Below are 16872 nucleotides of genomic sequence, written 5' to 3'. Positions count from 1 at the left end.
AGGAAGATCTCAGCTAAAAGCTGGTAAAATTATTGTTTATTAAAACACAACGGGTTTCGCGGCCTAAAACAGCATCATCAGGTGCAGCCTACATGGTGGAAAGAAAAGTGTCACCACATTTTGTGGATATCCATATTGATAAAGGAATGTCTAAAGTATACTCTAAACATTAAAAGATCATAGGCATACGCATCACTCCTAATTAAAATGTACTACTCGGAGAACATTTGCAATACTATGCCAAGTGAAAGGTAAAGAAGATGTGCTTGTTCTTTAAAATTTGCTTGCATGTTATCGATTTACACCAGCTTGTAGTTTTCTGAATTTCACTGACCGGAAGGTATTACAAATGCTCCACCTTACCATCCGATGGTTTTTTACGTAGACTGCACATTGATGGGTCCAAACTGGTGAAGAATACTGATATTGATGTATTAATTAGCCAATTAAGTTTATCCGCTTGTCAATCAGTAATGCAATGGGCCCATTATTAATGTAACTGGAATCAATAAAAGTTAAAGTTAAATTCAGTTTCATTGGTCTTCGTTTAATTGCGTGCAAAAAAAATGGTTCAAATGACTCTGAGCACTACGGGACTTAACATCTATGGTCATCAGTCCCCTAGAACTTAGAACTACTTAAACCTAACTAACCTAAGGACAGCACACAACACCCAGCCATCACGAGGCAGAGAAAATCCCTGACCCCGCCGGGAATGGAACCCGGGAACCCGTGCGTGGGAAGCGAGAACGCTACCGCACGACCACGAGATGCGGAATTGCGTGCAATTTGTAGTTTATTTAGAATGGTACCTTGAAGATTCACAGGTCTTACCACATTAGGTTAAAGACAGAAAACAATACCATTTCCTAGGTTTCATGGAAATACTTGTTTACTATGTCATATTAAATGGCAAAAATGATTAGCAAGCTGTGGATTTAATCCACACAACAGAATATAGTTTCGAAATTGTGAACACATTAGGTTTCTAAAATTATATTGCACTGTTTTTGCGGGGAAAAGTAATTTAATTATTTTTTGTCGACATGATGGAACTTGTTTTCTTTTTGTGTACTCTTTTTCTATGTACTTCAGTAGCAGTTGTTGAGATGCAATTGACAATTAGGAGGGAATTCTGTCTCCGACTTGGTATCCTTGTTTGGTGCAGTCGTAAACCTGAGACTTTTCTGAGACGTATAACACTCATGGAGAAGTCACGGCATCTGTGACATCCAGTTTCACACAAAGAACGAGTTTCGCTACGTAATGATTACGTCCCCGATCACAGATTAGCGCAGTACATTTAATCCTATGCATCAGCGAGTGAAGTGTGCGAGTGTGCAACGTTTTCAAGTGTATTTACTTCGTGGCAATCTTCACGGTAGGTGGCACATAACACTGTTGGATCAAAGTTATCTGAGCACCTATTACTGGACATCAACATGGGCTGCGTCCACCAGCCACCTTTACAACGGCTCGAACTCTGGATCAGACACTTTCAGTGAGGTGTGCTAATGTTAATGGTGGAATGGCAGGCAAATGTTTCTCAGGAGCAAAGCTTTGTTCATAACAAAATTCGTGAAACGGACTGGCCTACCCAGACTCCCCACATTAATCAAGTGGAACACCTTTGGGATGAGCTGGAATGTCGACTTCGCTCCCCTACCACTACCTTCTCTGGTTTGGGCTCTTGAGGAAGAACGAGCTGCCATTCCTCCCCAGACATTCATACACCTCATTGAAAGTCTCACCAGTAGAGTTCATCATAAAAGCAGAAGGTGCACAGACTCCATGTTAATACCCAGTAATAGGTGCCCAGATACTTTCGATCAGAAAGTGGAACAACAGAAAAGACTTTCTGACATTTTGAATGAAATTGTAACTGTTAGAAAGTAGCATTGGTTCCACACCATTTTGGCTGTCTGCTGCGCCAACCACTTACGGATTTTTGAATGAAAACCGTCTCGGTTGCAAAATTGTTTTTATAAATAACAATTACTCGTTTCGTTCTTGTAGGACATCATGAGATTATGTAAAAATGTAGGAGAATAAGCTTCACCGCAACTGCCGCTGAAGGGCATTGAATAGGAATAAGAAGCGTCTGGAAATAACATCTGGTCGACAAAAGGCTTATCAGGTACGCGATAGTCACATAATCTGTTCCGTTCTCGTGCTGGGCGGACCTGCTTCGGCGATTGTTTTCCGCCCCACATCCACGGGTTGTACGCGCGGCTCTCGGCTGTGCACACCATGCTGAGCCTGCTCTGCCACACGTCACACCATTCGCGTGTCTGGTGAGACACTTGACCACCAGACGTTCTATCCATATGCTTCTTATTCTTATTTAATGCCCTTCAGCGGCAGCTGACGGATGATGCTCCTGCTATTACATGTTTACGTAATCTGATGATGCCTTACATGGGTCAAACGCGTAATTGTTATCAGTAAAAACAATTTTGCAACCAGGACTGTTTTCGTTTAACATATTAGCAACCGGTTTCTACATCAGACAGTCACAACGGAGTAAAACCATTATTACTTTCTAACAGTTAAATTTATGTTTCGTGATACCAAATTTCTTTCTACCGAAAACATTTTCTTACTATTACCATTCTCCATTTTACTTTTATACCACTTCAACATTGATCATCATCAGTAATTTTATTGCCCAACAAGAAAAACCCATCTACTAGTTCTTCATTTCCAAATATTACTCCTTCAACTTCGCCACATTTGATTCGCCTACATGCCTTTACCCTTCCTTTTTTCCAGTTTACGTTCATTTCATAAACTATTTGCAAGACAGCATCCATTCCATTCTATTGATCCTCCAAGCTCTTTGTAATCTCTGTATGTTATTTCCTTTTCGTAATTTATCTTTGCTTTTGTTTACTACTTTTTCAGTGTACACATTGAATTACACTGAAACTGACTACAGATTGTCTCACTCCCTTCTGAGCTACAGTTTCCCGGTGACTGCCTGCTAACTGGTTTCTGTACGAGGTGTAAATAACTTTTGTCCACTGTGTTTTATCCCTGATACCTTCAATAGTTCAGAGTATATTCCAGTTAATGTAACAGAAAATTTCTGAAAGTCTAGAAATGCTCTAAACGTAGCTTTGCTTCTTTTCAGTCTATTTTCAAAGTTAAATCTGAAAGTTTTCGAGTCTTGTCGTCCTCAGTCACGTGTGATATTACGGTATGTTGATAATCATTACTTTTGGCCCGTCTGTAAACAGAAGAACAGTTGTAACGACAGAACAAGTACACGATATGCAGATCGGCAACCGCGAAACCTGTTAGCAGGACTTTAAATTATTATTATACCATGGAAAAGCAAAAATTGACAGAACTCTTTACAATCTACATATACAAAATCGTAAATTTAAATAGTTTAAACAAAAATATGCACATATTGAAGGCCACTGAAAATGCCTTGCGAAATCCGCATGAAACAAAGATTTTGTTTTATTCAGTTGTAATCAGACAGTCCCAAAATAATAATTATCAACAAACTGTAACAAATCTCAAAGAATCCTTGAATGAGAGACAGGCTTAATAGCGACGTATAATCAGGTTTTTACGATGGTTTGTATCTCATAGCATGTCACGTCTTTGTTTCCCATATGCGAGTAGAGAGAAAGTACTTTCCACTCCTCTGTAAGAGTTTTTTTCATTTCTAGCGTGTACTCTGTCCATCGCGTTTGTCAGAGAAGTCAGGCTTACTGTGAGCCAGTGAGACAAGTGACGATCAAACTGAGAGGAACCTGTAAGCACAGGAGAGGTGATTTACCTTCACCTGCTCATGTATGGGACCAAATACCTGCGTAAATAGCGTAGACTGGCCAAGATGGAGCCACATTTGGGGCCAGCAGGAAAATTAGCCGCCATGTTTTGTGACGTTATATTGAATGATTCTAGGTTTCCTCTAGCTCGGAATCATATGTTTGATAATACCGTAATATTTCCTGTGGAAGTCACGATTTTTATTTAAATGAAATAATAATTAAATCAAGACCCTAAGCTGTCGACAGGGGTTGTTATACATCAACGGGGACAGTTGAAAATGTGTGCCCCAGCCGGGTACTCGAACCCGGGATCTCCTGCTTACATGGCAGACGCTCTATCCATCTGAGCCACCGAGGGCACAGAGGATAGTGCGACTGCAGGGATTTGTCCCTTTCATGCTCCCCATGAGACCCACATTCCGATCTTAATGTCCACACACTAGATTCGTAGTGCCCCTACCCATTACACTCATTACTCGCGGCAGACAATCTTACCGAGTCTCGTAAGAGTTCGAGCAATTCGTGTGCATCCAGCACAGAAGATGAAGGTCAATGGCCGGTTAGTCTTAACTGTACGAAGAACATATACCATCTTCATATATTTTTCTTTAATTCCTGCACGATGCTTTTCGGGAAACAGTTCCTATGACGAAGTGCTTCTGCCACGTATTATGAAATCTTAAGCGTGATGTTTCGGATGTGAGAGCTGATACACAAGTGACTTTATTATAAGCAAATAAGAATTTTTACAATCATCGATTTATCGGCTGCAGAATTACTGTGAATCCGTGACTCGTATTGAATCTATGACCTTAATCATTTTATTTGCTGCAAGGCAAGCCTCCTTTTTCTTGTAAATTAACGAAACTGCTGAAATCTTCCCAGTTAATCATGTGAGCAATGCCATCTACTATTTAGTCAAAGAATTTCTCGTCAATTTCAGTAAATGAGGTGCATCAGATAACTAAATACTCTCTTTTCTGTATTTGAGGGATGGTGAAACCAACATTTGGAATTTGATCCACCTACCGTAACATAACTTTACACAAGTACTGCTTCAGTGGATTAAGTGTCGTACCTTGTAGCGCTCAGTGAGTTTTAAAGGCAGAAAGCAGTAATGGAGCACACGACAGTTGGCGAAAAAGTGTTTACTTCACTCAGTGTACTGGCCAATAAAATTCAATCAGATTCAAAGTGCAATTCTGGGAGAGTGCCAGTCCGTAGCCCCGTCCGTGACACTGCTGTCCCTGAGAGAGAGAGGGGCTGCGTACTCGCGGGCGTCTACCCCTATAAGAAGTGGTACCCGCCACAGCTTCTGGCGGCCACTTGCTTGTACGCTACGAGAGCAGGGCGTGTCGGTGTAGCGGCCGTCCGTTGCTGTGTGGCTGTCTCTAATAAATCACTCGACAAACAGTGTCCAACACGAATTTTCCAACAGCTGTTAAGCGCGGTTACCATGAACACCAGTGCCTCTTTTGCTACCTGACAGTCATCACTCCGTTCGCATCCTCGTCCCAAATCAACACAATCCCAACACTTATTCCCATGTTTACTGAAATTAATCCAGTTATAAAAATTCTAAAACACAAACGCTCGTGTGGGTTTGTTGGAATTTTAGACAGAATTCTAAAGAGTTGTTTCAGCCTAGTAAGTAATCTCCTCAGTAATTCATGCAATGCACCACTGGCACAGGGAACTTTTCCACACAGGTTAGAATATGCAATTACTAAATCATTTCATAAGAAAGGTGACAAGTCAAGCTTAAAAAATTACCGTCCAGTTTCCTTCCAGACATCTTTTTCCAAAATATTCTAAAAGCTAATGTACTCAAAACCAGTCGCACACTTAGGTGGAAACAATTTACTAGCGTATCACAGTTTGATTTCCAGGAAGATTGCTCGACTGAGAATGCTATTTAGACCTATACATTTGCTCATAAAATGGTACAAGCCTTAAATAATAATATATCGTCAGTTGGTATTTTTTGTGATCTCTCCAAGGCAATGTAGACCATGTTACTAACTTAGAAAACTGAGGTTTTATGGAAATGATGCTTTACACACAGCTGGTTTGAATCATACTTGACAAGCAGAATGACAATAGTTAGGCTAAATAATTCATACAATCTCCTAAAGGTAGAAAATTTTAGTGAGAGTAGTAAAATCACAAAGGGAATTCCACAAGGTTCAATTCTGGGTCCGCTCCTATTCCTTAAAAATGTGGATCACCTTCCACTTAGCCATTCAACAAGAAAATTTATAGCTTTTGCAGACGATTCTAGAGTTATAATAAAACCCATTAGAGAGAAAGCAATAGGAGAGTTAATAAATGATATTTTCCAAAGAATTATTAAGTTGTTCTACATAGAGTCGTGCTAACAATAGATGTAGCACATGAGCAGGAGTCAGTACAATGCTCCAAATTTTTGGATATTCATATTGACGAGAAGTTGAACTGGAAGAAACATATTACTGACTTTCTCAAACAATTAAGTTTGGGTGCTTTTGCTCCTAGCATAATTGCTAATCTTGGAAACAAACGTATCAGACTCCTGACAGATTTGGCATATTTATACTCAGTAATGTCGTGTGGAACAATTTTCTGGGGTAACTCAAGACTTAGAAAAAAGCACTGATTGAAAAAAAAAAAAAAAAAAAAAAACACTAAGAATAATATGTGATGTTCACCCACAGACGTCATATAGGTACCTCTTCAAGGAGTTAGCCGTTTTAACTGCGCCATCTCCATGCATATTTACGCTAATAAAATTCCTCATAAGTAATCAGTCATAACTTGTGAAGAACATTGACGCACATACCTACAACACTAGAGAGAAAAATGACCTCCACTACCCACTGCTAAAGCTCTCAGTGGCTCAGAGAGTGATTCAATATGCAGCAATAAAAAATTTTGATCATTTGCCCAATAACATAAAATGTCTGACAGGTAGAAAAGAAAGTCTTCAATCTAATTTAAAATCATTTCTACTGGACAACTTCTTCAATTCCACTGAAGAATTTCTATTTAAAAATTGGTAGATAATTTAAAAAACGCTTTTTTGTGTGTAGTTCCATGAATAGGAATAAAATTATAATGTGTTCATTAATGTTAACACTAAACTTATATGCGTATCCTGTAAACTGACTCGTCCCACATCGTTTCGATAAAAGAGTCGTTCAAATGATCAACGGATCATCTAACAAACTAACTAGCTAACTAGCTTTATAGCTACCCCATCAAACATAAGAGTAGGAGCAATAGGACTTGACTCTCTTCAGTAAAGCAACTTCAGTAAAGTTGCTCATCTATGAAGTGTTCGAGGATGGGATACTTTTTCTGAGTATTCGGAAAGAGAGCAGTTTCCTTGTAATCAATCAAGCTGTTCCAAGTGTCACTAGGTTTGCACAACCTAGCACTTAAGATGCAGACTCTTTTATGTCTCCTTACACCTGCAACTGACATTTACCAGGTTACAATTCACTTATTTTTCTTGAGGTACGTTGTTTTGTATGCTTCACTTGCTTCTCCAGTTTCTCATGTCTTTCTTGTAATGAACCAAAATTCAGTTTTATTTCCTTTGGCCTAGGCAAACAACAGGAATGATTTGTATGTTCAGTGTGGGTTCTCTCTCTCTCTCTCTCTCTCTCTCTCTCTCTCTCTCACACACACAGCTATAAAAATAAATATTTATTATTACTGGGCTGCAATTTGCTTTCAAAAACACTCATTATCAGTAAAATAGACATCGAATATAACAACAGCAGACTACTTTACTTGGTTCACTTGATGACATCTCAACCTGTTATGAAATTGATTTTTCAGCGGCTTGACGTTTTCTTGGACCTCTCTTTACGGTTTTTGTTTGCTGTGGATGGTCAGGGAATGAAATTACTGTTGGAATAGCGTTAGCCAGGAGTGGCTTTTCATCATTCGTTACATACATAAATCTGTCTGGAGGCTGCCGCCTATGGAACATCATCATTTCTTTGCTACCTGTCAGACATTTTATGTTGTTGGGCAAATGATCAAAAATTTTTATTGCTGCGTATTGAACCCCTCTCTGAGCCACTGACAGCTGTGGCAGTGGGTAGTAGAGGTCATTTTTCATCATCATCTTTGTGTTAGCTATTTACGTCTCAAAGGTAATCTGCACAAAAAATAAGTACAACCTTAATTGTGGGTTACATACACAGTGCTGCTGGTAAACCTTTAGGGGTATAAGGTCGTGGTCCAGAGTTTCATGTACCACGACATTACACCCAGAAATGTTTACTAGCACCAGTGTCATCTGGTCGTGAAATCCTACATTCCATATACACAGTAGTACAGTTCCCTATTACAGTATTACCGCAGTAGTACAAGTTTATATACCAACTAGCTCCTCGGATGGCGAAGAGATTAAAGAAATGTATGAGAAGTTAAAAGAAAATATTCACATAGTTAAGCGAAATGAAAATTTAATGATAAGGGACTGGAATTTGATAGTAGGAAAAGGAAGACAAGAAAGAAACAGTATGTGAATACGGACTGGAGGAAAGGAATGAAAGAAGAAACCACCTCTAGAGTTTTGCACAGAGAGTAACTTAATCATACCTAACTCTTGGTTTAAGAATTACAAAACTACAGACACTGCTAGGTTTCAGATTAATTATATAATGGTAAGACAGAGATTTAGGACCCATATTTTAAATTGCAAGAGATTTCCAGGGACAGAAGTGAACTCTGACAACAATATATTGCTTATTAAGTGTAGATTAAATCTGAAGAAATTGGAAAAACGTAACAAATTATGGAGATGGGACCTGGATAAGTCGAAAGAACCAGAGGTTACTGAGAGTTTCAGAGGAAACATTAAACAACGGTTGACGAGAACAGGGGAAAGTAATACAGTAAAGACGAATGGGTAGCTTTAAGAGACGAAATAGTGAAGGCAGCAGAGGATCGAATAGGTAAAAAGACAAGGCCTGATGGAAGTCCCTGGATAACACAAGAGATGAAAGGAGGTAACAGAAAAATGCAGCAAATGACGTAGGACGAAAGGGAATAAAAACGTTTAAAAAATGTTGACAAGCAGTGCAAAATGGCTAAGCAGGAATGGCTGTAGAACAAATGTAGGGATTTAGAAGCATATTTCACTAAGGGAATGATAGATACCGCCTACAGGATAATTAAAGAGGTCTCTGGGGTGAAGAGAAGCAGCTGTACGAATATCAAGAGCTCAGATGGAAAACCAGTCCTAAACAAAGAAGGGAAAGCTGATACTGCGAGAAGAACTTGGCAGAGGTTTGAGAAAGACCTAAGTCGAAACAAGACTCTCAGAGTAGAGGACGACCCGTAAGAAGTTCTGGAGCCGCGGGAGAGCCAGCCATGGAGAAACTTTTCCATCTGGCGTGCAAGATGTAGGAGACAGGCGAAATACCCTCAGATTTCAAGAAGAATGTAATAATTCCAGATACAATAGATACAAATAATAAAGACGTCTGCCTGGCAATCTAGGTGACCATAAACATCCAGAAAATGCTATATAGAAGGTTAATAAATACAAAAGTTACGTACAAGGTGTGTTAGAAAGCAAAACATGCTCAGACTAACCTACAATATCAAATAACAACTGTTCCATTACCACAGTTACTAGCACTGTATGCTTGGAATGTTTTACAACTAAGGAAAATAGTTTCACGATAAATTTCGATCACAAAATAAATCTTCTGTTGCATCCACCTAGCTAATGTGGCTGATGTTTGAAAACACAAGAGCTTGTAGAATTGTAATGTCTGCGAATTTCTTATGTGATAACTCTCAAAACTTTTTAAATAAAACAAACGTAGTTAACATTCTACATCTTTATTCTTCAGCCTGCATATTTACATCCCCCTGTCGCTAGAGGTCTCTGAATTGTAATGTGTAACATGATGGTGTGTAATGTAATTATATCGTTACGTGAGAAGCAGAATGCTGTAATCGACTTTATTCGAAGAGTTCGTCTTCACACGTAGCACGCTATTCTTCAGCATGACAATGCCAGACCACGACATCTGCAACAACCCGACGTCTTGAGGTCACTGTCGTTATCGTTCACACAGTGCCGACTTGGCAGCAATCGTTTGTAATCTGTTTCCTAATCTTAAACACCTCTGATGACTTGACAGCCGTGAAACGGCACTAGCAGGGGTGAGGTTGTGTTTCCGTCGCCAAAGTCAGACATTCTACTGGGACAAGATCAACAAACTGGTCTCTCGTTGGGAGAAATGTGTTCTTAAAAATGAACGTGAGCAGTCAGAAACTCAAGAACCATGCTGGTAGGCGTCTAGCAGCATGATGTGAGATGTGAAGATGGTCTAAAACAGACCGAAACAAGTAACCTCATAAAAAAAGAGGTTTCTTGCACTTGTGACTGTTCATGTTCATTTTTAAGTGATAAAAAAACGCTGTTCTCCAAGAAAAAAATGTTCTAAAAATTATAGAAATGTCGTCGCTGGGGTGGCTATGATGGGAAGCAAATATGTAGAATGTTAATAAGTTTTCTTTCATTCAAAAAGCTTTAAGAATTTTCACACAAAGAACTGAAGGCGTTACTTTTGATCACTCCTTCTTGTGTTTCATATTGAACATAAAATACTACATAACATCTCATCAACTTTGAATTCGTAAGGTTATTATTGCGTCACTTGCTTGTACTTTTCTTCAGAACGCAAACTGACTTTCCCCAAGTTCGGCTTCTAATAATATTTCAATTTTTCTGTAAATAATTTATGTCATTATTTGGGAACCTTGACTTATTAAATGGTTGCTAAGGACTTCAAACCTCTTGAAGAATGGAAAGGTCGGTGGGTAGCAGTGACAGATGTGCACCTGCATAACATCTTCTCAGGTGCTAAACTTCCATGTGGATTCGACCTACCACGAAAGACCTGGACTACTCTCAACAGAATCCGTACCGACCATGGCCGATGTAGGGATGCTCTCTGTAAGTGGAAGAAGCTGCCTGATCCAGCCTGTGACTGCGGGGCTCCATATCAGACTGTTCACCACATTGTCAGTGAATGCAGTATTCGAGCCTGTCACGGTGCCAAAGAGGACTTCCTGCTAGCAACTCCAGATGCAGTGCGCTGGATTGAAGGACTGGATAATCAGTTGTAAAGATAAACTTAAGTTTCTTGTGTGTCAATATGTACATATGTACATGTAATTTAATTTCATGCTATGTCTGTATTAGCCATACGCTAAATAATAGTAACAAAATAATTAAACTAATGGTTCGGTGACGCCCACATCTATCAGCATTTGCCTCTTCTGGAACTGGAGTTGTTACATCCTTCTTGAAGTGAGGAAGAGTTTTCTCTGAAACATACTTAATGCATACTGGGTGAAATATTTGTGTCATGGTGTGTTCCTCCAAAGAAGTCACGAGCTGTTAGCCTCGATGAGTATACCGTTGACTACGGACGGATGTGATCGTTGAAGCAGTTGTTCCGAAAGTCGAGTAATTTGGAGCGCCGATTGAAGCAGTGCGTTCTTGCATAGGGAGACCGGCTATATACCACCGGACAATGGAGTCCACTCTCGAGCGACAAGTAATTACCTCTGGGTGGAGGGACGGAAAAACGGAAGGTCCGTGGCACCGCTGCGGCGCGAGGGAATTCCCGAGTACCGGCGGCTGGGCTGGAGACAAACAAAGCACCGGCCAGGACAAGTAGCCTGGAGCTCTTCTTTCTCTGGAGGCGGGCTGCCGGGCTGCCCGTCCACAGGTGGGATTCCCCGCGCTCTGGAACGCGTGCCAGCTGCCAGGTCGGCCGCGACTCCACTGGAAACCCCTATCTCCCTCTCGCTGGCCACACACAGGCGCCGCCGTGACACAGCTGTCTGCCGCTGTGATCGATGTGTACGATAACTGCAGGGTAGCCCCGTGCGCGCCTCGGACATTCGACATCTCGTATCTCCGCAGCTCCCATTTTCTTCACCTTCATTGTCTAGCAGGCCTGCAACACGTCTAGTTTTCATTGTTTCCTGCGTTTTTAAAGCGACTGCCTTTTAATGTGATGATATGGATGATGAAAAACAGAACTCCAGTTCTGCGATAACCAGACATATGAAGACTTGATTGGCGACTCCATGGCGTGTTGTGTGCACCACTACCAAACAGTGGATAGAATTGGAAGGAAAATCAGCATTGGCCGTATTTTGTTGTTTTATTGCCAGCAAAATCGATTTTCGGACGTTTGGTGACCATCCTCAGTGCTGTAATATACAATTAAAATTGGTAGGCACTGGTATCAAGCTATAACCACAAGCTTAGAGCGAGCATATAAACTCATCGCTCTAAGCTTGTGGTTATAGCTTGATACCAGTGCCTACCAATTTTAATTGTATATTACAGCACAGAGGATGGTCACCAAGTGACCGAAAATTGATTTTTCTGGCAATAAAACAACAAAATACGGCCAATGCTGATTTTCTTTCCAATTCTATCCATATGAAGACTCATTTAGACATAGTTTCTCCGGTGCTGAGTACCATATCAGGCAACAAGTTCCCTCCAGCAAACTGTGTCAGCTGCTGGGTTTTCAGCTTCCTCCTAGTTCACGTCGATGCAGTGAAGATCCTTCGCAAAAGTTCTGTTTCCAAGTGTTATGAAGTCTTCCTCTACTTCTGCACTCATCCTTTGGTTTCGACAACAGTGCTGATTTGGGGATTCTTCTATTTCTCAGGCGTAGAACGTGCCTCGGAAGCTTCAGTCTTTTTCAGTGACGATTTTGTGTAGGCTACGTAGACCACTGCTTCACAGCGCTTCATCATTTGAAATGTGGCCGTGATAAACGGATCTTTCGTCTCGAGCGTCGTTATTGAAACAGATTGAGCTTGTGTGCTGATTTTACTGACATTTTCTGGGCCTCAAATGTGTCTACGGCTATCGGTAGTACTATAGAGGAATACACGCGTAGTTTTGTGGACATACTTACGGAGTTCGACAGCAGTTCTGCAACAGCTCCTCCCAGCAAAAAAATCCTGTGACCGAGTTAGCGAAGACGTGATGGCAGGCTAATGCAAGAAACCATAGCACAGGCGCCAGTTAGGTGTTTTTACGTAAGCCACTATAAGTGGATTATGCTGACATCCTAGAAACCGCTTCTGAATGGCGAAAACATGCTACACCGAATCAGGGCAGCCATGGCTATTAAACTGCTGACACAATGAAAAAGCTGGGAGATGTGAAGTCATTGTTGCCCAATGGGCACACCTTTGCCTTGTGTGTGTAGACTTTTCACAGAGAAGTGTCACCGTTCCAGAAACAATAGCCGACCAAACTCACGTATATACGGTGCCCATTTTAAACAGGCAGTATCAGTCGCCACCAGCAGCCGGCTTAGAGGGAAGATCTGTGCCGGTCTATGTCTAGAAATGGATCCCAAGCTGCCCTCACCAGACGCGCTCTCCACTAATTACGCGAGGCTGTCTGTGCAAAGTCTGAGTGCTGCTGACTTGGAGCCTTCCAATTGGCGGGGCATTGAGCGTGTCTGGGCCAACTAGTTTCCCAGCTGCCATCACTTACGTGGGCAAACTCAGTTACTGTCCATCGCTGCACATTGCAGGAACACGTTATTCCAATGACCTACCAACATTCGGGCTGGGGTCCACAGTTTGATTCTGCAAACTCTAGTGAACCTGCCCTAAGCTGTGTATCCATAGGCTACCACTCGAGGCAAATGTCCATTCCGGCCACTGTGTACCGGCCTGCTACGTGGCCACACCACGGCAGTGTTGACCACGTCGCCTCGCCCAACTACCACCTGCTGTCTGTGATAAGATGCTGGTTGCTGGTCCCAGCACGCTTCCCAGACCGAGTACGGATTGCAACTGGGGGCGTGGACTCACACTTAGCACCAGTGTCGATGTATTTTGGCATGGAGTAAATCAGTTACATGTAAATTCCGTTCTCTTGATGACACATCAGGCGTCCAACTGGTACCTAGCACCGCGGTACCACTGCAACTGTACACAGGGTGGCTAGGGTGAACTGCAGGCCATGCTGACGATCTGCCACTCAGCTCCATCACCCCAATCTCTGTATTACGATACAGATCACATTCGTTGGAAGACTGAAGAAGTTTCCGTAGTCACAATGCTAACCTCTGTTTATGAATTCCGTGGTTATCTTGTAGCACCCTCTATTGCACTATAATTTGAGTAGGTATATTTCTACTTTCTATGCACGTTGTGTGTGTGTGTGTGTGTGTGTCTTATCGGTATTTATTATTAGCCCTACAGAGCTGGGCATTCCATCGCTCTTGCACGTCAGCTTCGTGCTGTTTCTCCCAGAAGAACGGTATCGTCAGCAGAATATAGATCCATAAGCCTAGATTGCTCATACTAACAGATTCCCATTTTGGAGTTGTCTGTAGTTTCTTTTATTACGTAATTTATGAATATTATCGAAAATAATGGTGACAAAATGCAGCCTTTTCCGACAAGTGTCAGAATGCTGAAACGTTGGGTGTTTTCACTTTCAGTTTTCATACCGAAACTCGAATGTAGATATAGGTTTCTGAAAATATCAGTGAGATAGTCAGAAATTTCATATAGGCGAGCAATACTCCACAATGATTCTCGGTATACACTGTCAAAAGGTTTTTTTTAAAAAAAATAAACATAATAAAAAAAACTATGAAGTTTAGGTGCAGTGGACAGTTTAATTGTATGCATTGTTCTATTACGTTTCACAGAACAAATATTTGTTCAGAGCAGGATCTTCCACTTCCGAAGCTAGCCTACTCTTTTAGTCGAAAATATGCTGTTTTTTTATATCTTCTGTAGAAAAACGAGGCAGGAGATTTTGTCTAGCACCGAGAGAGGCGTGATAGCTCTCCAGCTTGTACATTCGGTTAGACTTCCTTTCTTCGGTAGTATAACAGTGATTCCAAGCTTCCAGTCTTCTGGAACTTGCCTTGTTTACCAGTATGTATTACACAGTTTAATGAAATGATCAATGAAGTCCAGTTCTCCTGACCAGTTCACTGAGATTTCAGCCAAACTAGCTGATTTATTACGTGTTGTAATTGCTTTTTTCTGCGCCCCTCTGCTTTGTGATATCACCTGTTTTTAGCATTTTCTCTCGTATTCTCGTGTCACTTTAGAGGTTATAAGGATTCAGTGCACTTGACTGCTTTAACGTTTCTCTCAAGTGCTCAACTCATCAGGCACTGAACAGTAGTTGTCATTTTTATCCTTTATAAGGCGATGTTAAAACCTATGGACTTCAGTAAGTTCTCATGTCAAATAATTCACTGTAATCAGAGTTGCTTTTCACCACTGTGAAATCTCTTATCACTTCCTCCGACAATTTCATCTTTATTGCCTCGCTAGTCATCAATCACAAACGTCAATTTCCCATGTTATAGAAAGTTGTTACAGTGCAGCTGTGTTTGTTTTCATTCTGTCTGTTTACATCGATTTCCTTGCGAGCAGTCGCTGTCGCGGCCGTACTCTCAGGTCGTCATTCTTGTAGTTATTTTGGCCGGTAGCGGTTCCAGCCGAGACTCAGCGTGACAGTTCGGATGGTCTGGATGAGATTCAGCATGTCAGACTGGAGTCGCGACTCTGAAACTATTAACGGCAAAGATAACAACGCCAGTAAATCAAACAGAAACAATAATCTGGAACAGTGCAACTGATACTTCCAGAAAAATATGAGGCGACTTCAAAAAATAAGTAACACATTATTTTTGTCAGGCCAAGCAACTTTTATTGAATGCAGCAGTGTAATTCAAAGTCAACGGCCTTGCCGAAGCCTCAACAGTTCACGAAATGAGTACTTTACCTCTTTTAGCGAATTGTCATAACTGGTTGTTCAGTACATTCTCTCAGAATTTGTAGCGTCTCTCTTTGACCGATACAGGTGTATGGCCCTACGTGCGGCTCACGTTCTTTTACACATCTACACAGTACGCGCTTAGGAATTGACTAGCTGCAGGTTTTTTTAACAGTCTGTAGCTTATATTCGCGCCATAAATGAATTATGGTACTTTCACAGAAAAAACATGACTGATTTTGAAGAGGATAGAGGGTCTGACGTTCTAAACCACAAAGTTGCATTTTATATACGGATGCAATCTCTGTAAAAAAGAAAAACTGGAATTTGACAACACTTTCAAGACAAAATCTACATATTGCAGGAAGCACAGGTACTCCTGAGCAACATCAGGCAAGTCATCGTATGGAGAGTCGCTATGCAAACTTGACTGAAGATGAACGTCACCATTAGCCAAGCGGTCTAAGGGCGCTACAGTCGTGGACTGTGCGGCTGGTCCCGGCGGAGGTTCGAGTCCTCCCTCGGGCATGGGTGTGTGTGTGTTTGTCTTTAGGATAATTTAGGTTAAGTAGTGTGTAAGCTTAGGGACTGATGACCTAAGCAGTTAAGTCCCATAAGATTTCACACACATTTGAAAAATTTGAACGTCACCGCGCTCGAAACCAGTTAACAGTGACGAACTGAAGATCGAAACATTAACAAATGACAGTTTCTGCCATCGTATCAGCAATTAAGTGATAACAATGCAAAGTAAAAGTAGCTTCGAAATGCTGGTAAAGTAAAATAATTATTCAGTTTTTGCTAAAGTAATTATTATAATTTTAATGTCCACACATATTTCATATGCTTTTGATTTTCGTAACATTGACATTGCGAAAGTGTCTGTTGGTTGTTAGTGAAACTTTTATGAGTTTTTCTGAAGTAACTTTTATTTTAAAATAGATTGGTCGTAAGTGTTTGCGTCAAAAAACCTGAGGACAGCATCACAGTGAGTTAGGCTGCTCAGTACACCTATTATGTGTTAGTATTGGTTAACCATTCATGAACTTTATTGATTAGAAAGAATTCCATTTCACTACTAATTGAATGCATTTTACCATACGTATCCTCCCCATTCAAGCTCGCATGTGATCGTTTTGTCCCACTAATGCCTACTTACGCCCTTATGATTACTGGGTAATTTCTGTTTCAGTTCAGTGGTTAACAGTTACTAACTTTTGCTCACCTTTCAGCTTGCGACCTTAATTTATTAACTGTAATCAAATTTCATGCAGATTC

General features: G+C 40.9%; 1 non-coding gene across 1 annotated transcript; it reads right to left on the bottom strand.

Annotated features, from left to right (window-relative positions):
• Nucleotides 1-4071: 4071 nt before the first annotated feature.
• Trnat-ugu (transfer RNA threonine (anticodon UGU)) lies at nucleotides 4072-4147 on the bottom strand. The gene has a single exon. It is a non-coding gene; the product is annotated as a tRNA-Thr (tRNA).
• Nucleotides 4148-16872: the final 12725 nt, after the last annotated feature.

This window comes from Schistocerca serialis, chromosome 5 (assembly GCF_023864345.2).
Source record: "Schistocerca serialis cubense isolate TAMUIC-IGC-003099 chromosome 5, iqSchSeri2.2, whole genome shotgun sequence".
Lineage (NCBI taxonomy): Eukaryota > Metazoa > Arthropoda > Insecta > Orthoptera > Acrididae > Schistocerca > Schistocerca serialis.
Note: the sequence above shows the minus strand (reverse complement) of the source record. Positions and strands in the feature narration are given on the sequence as shown.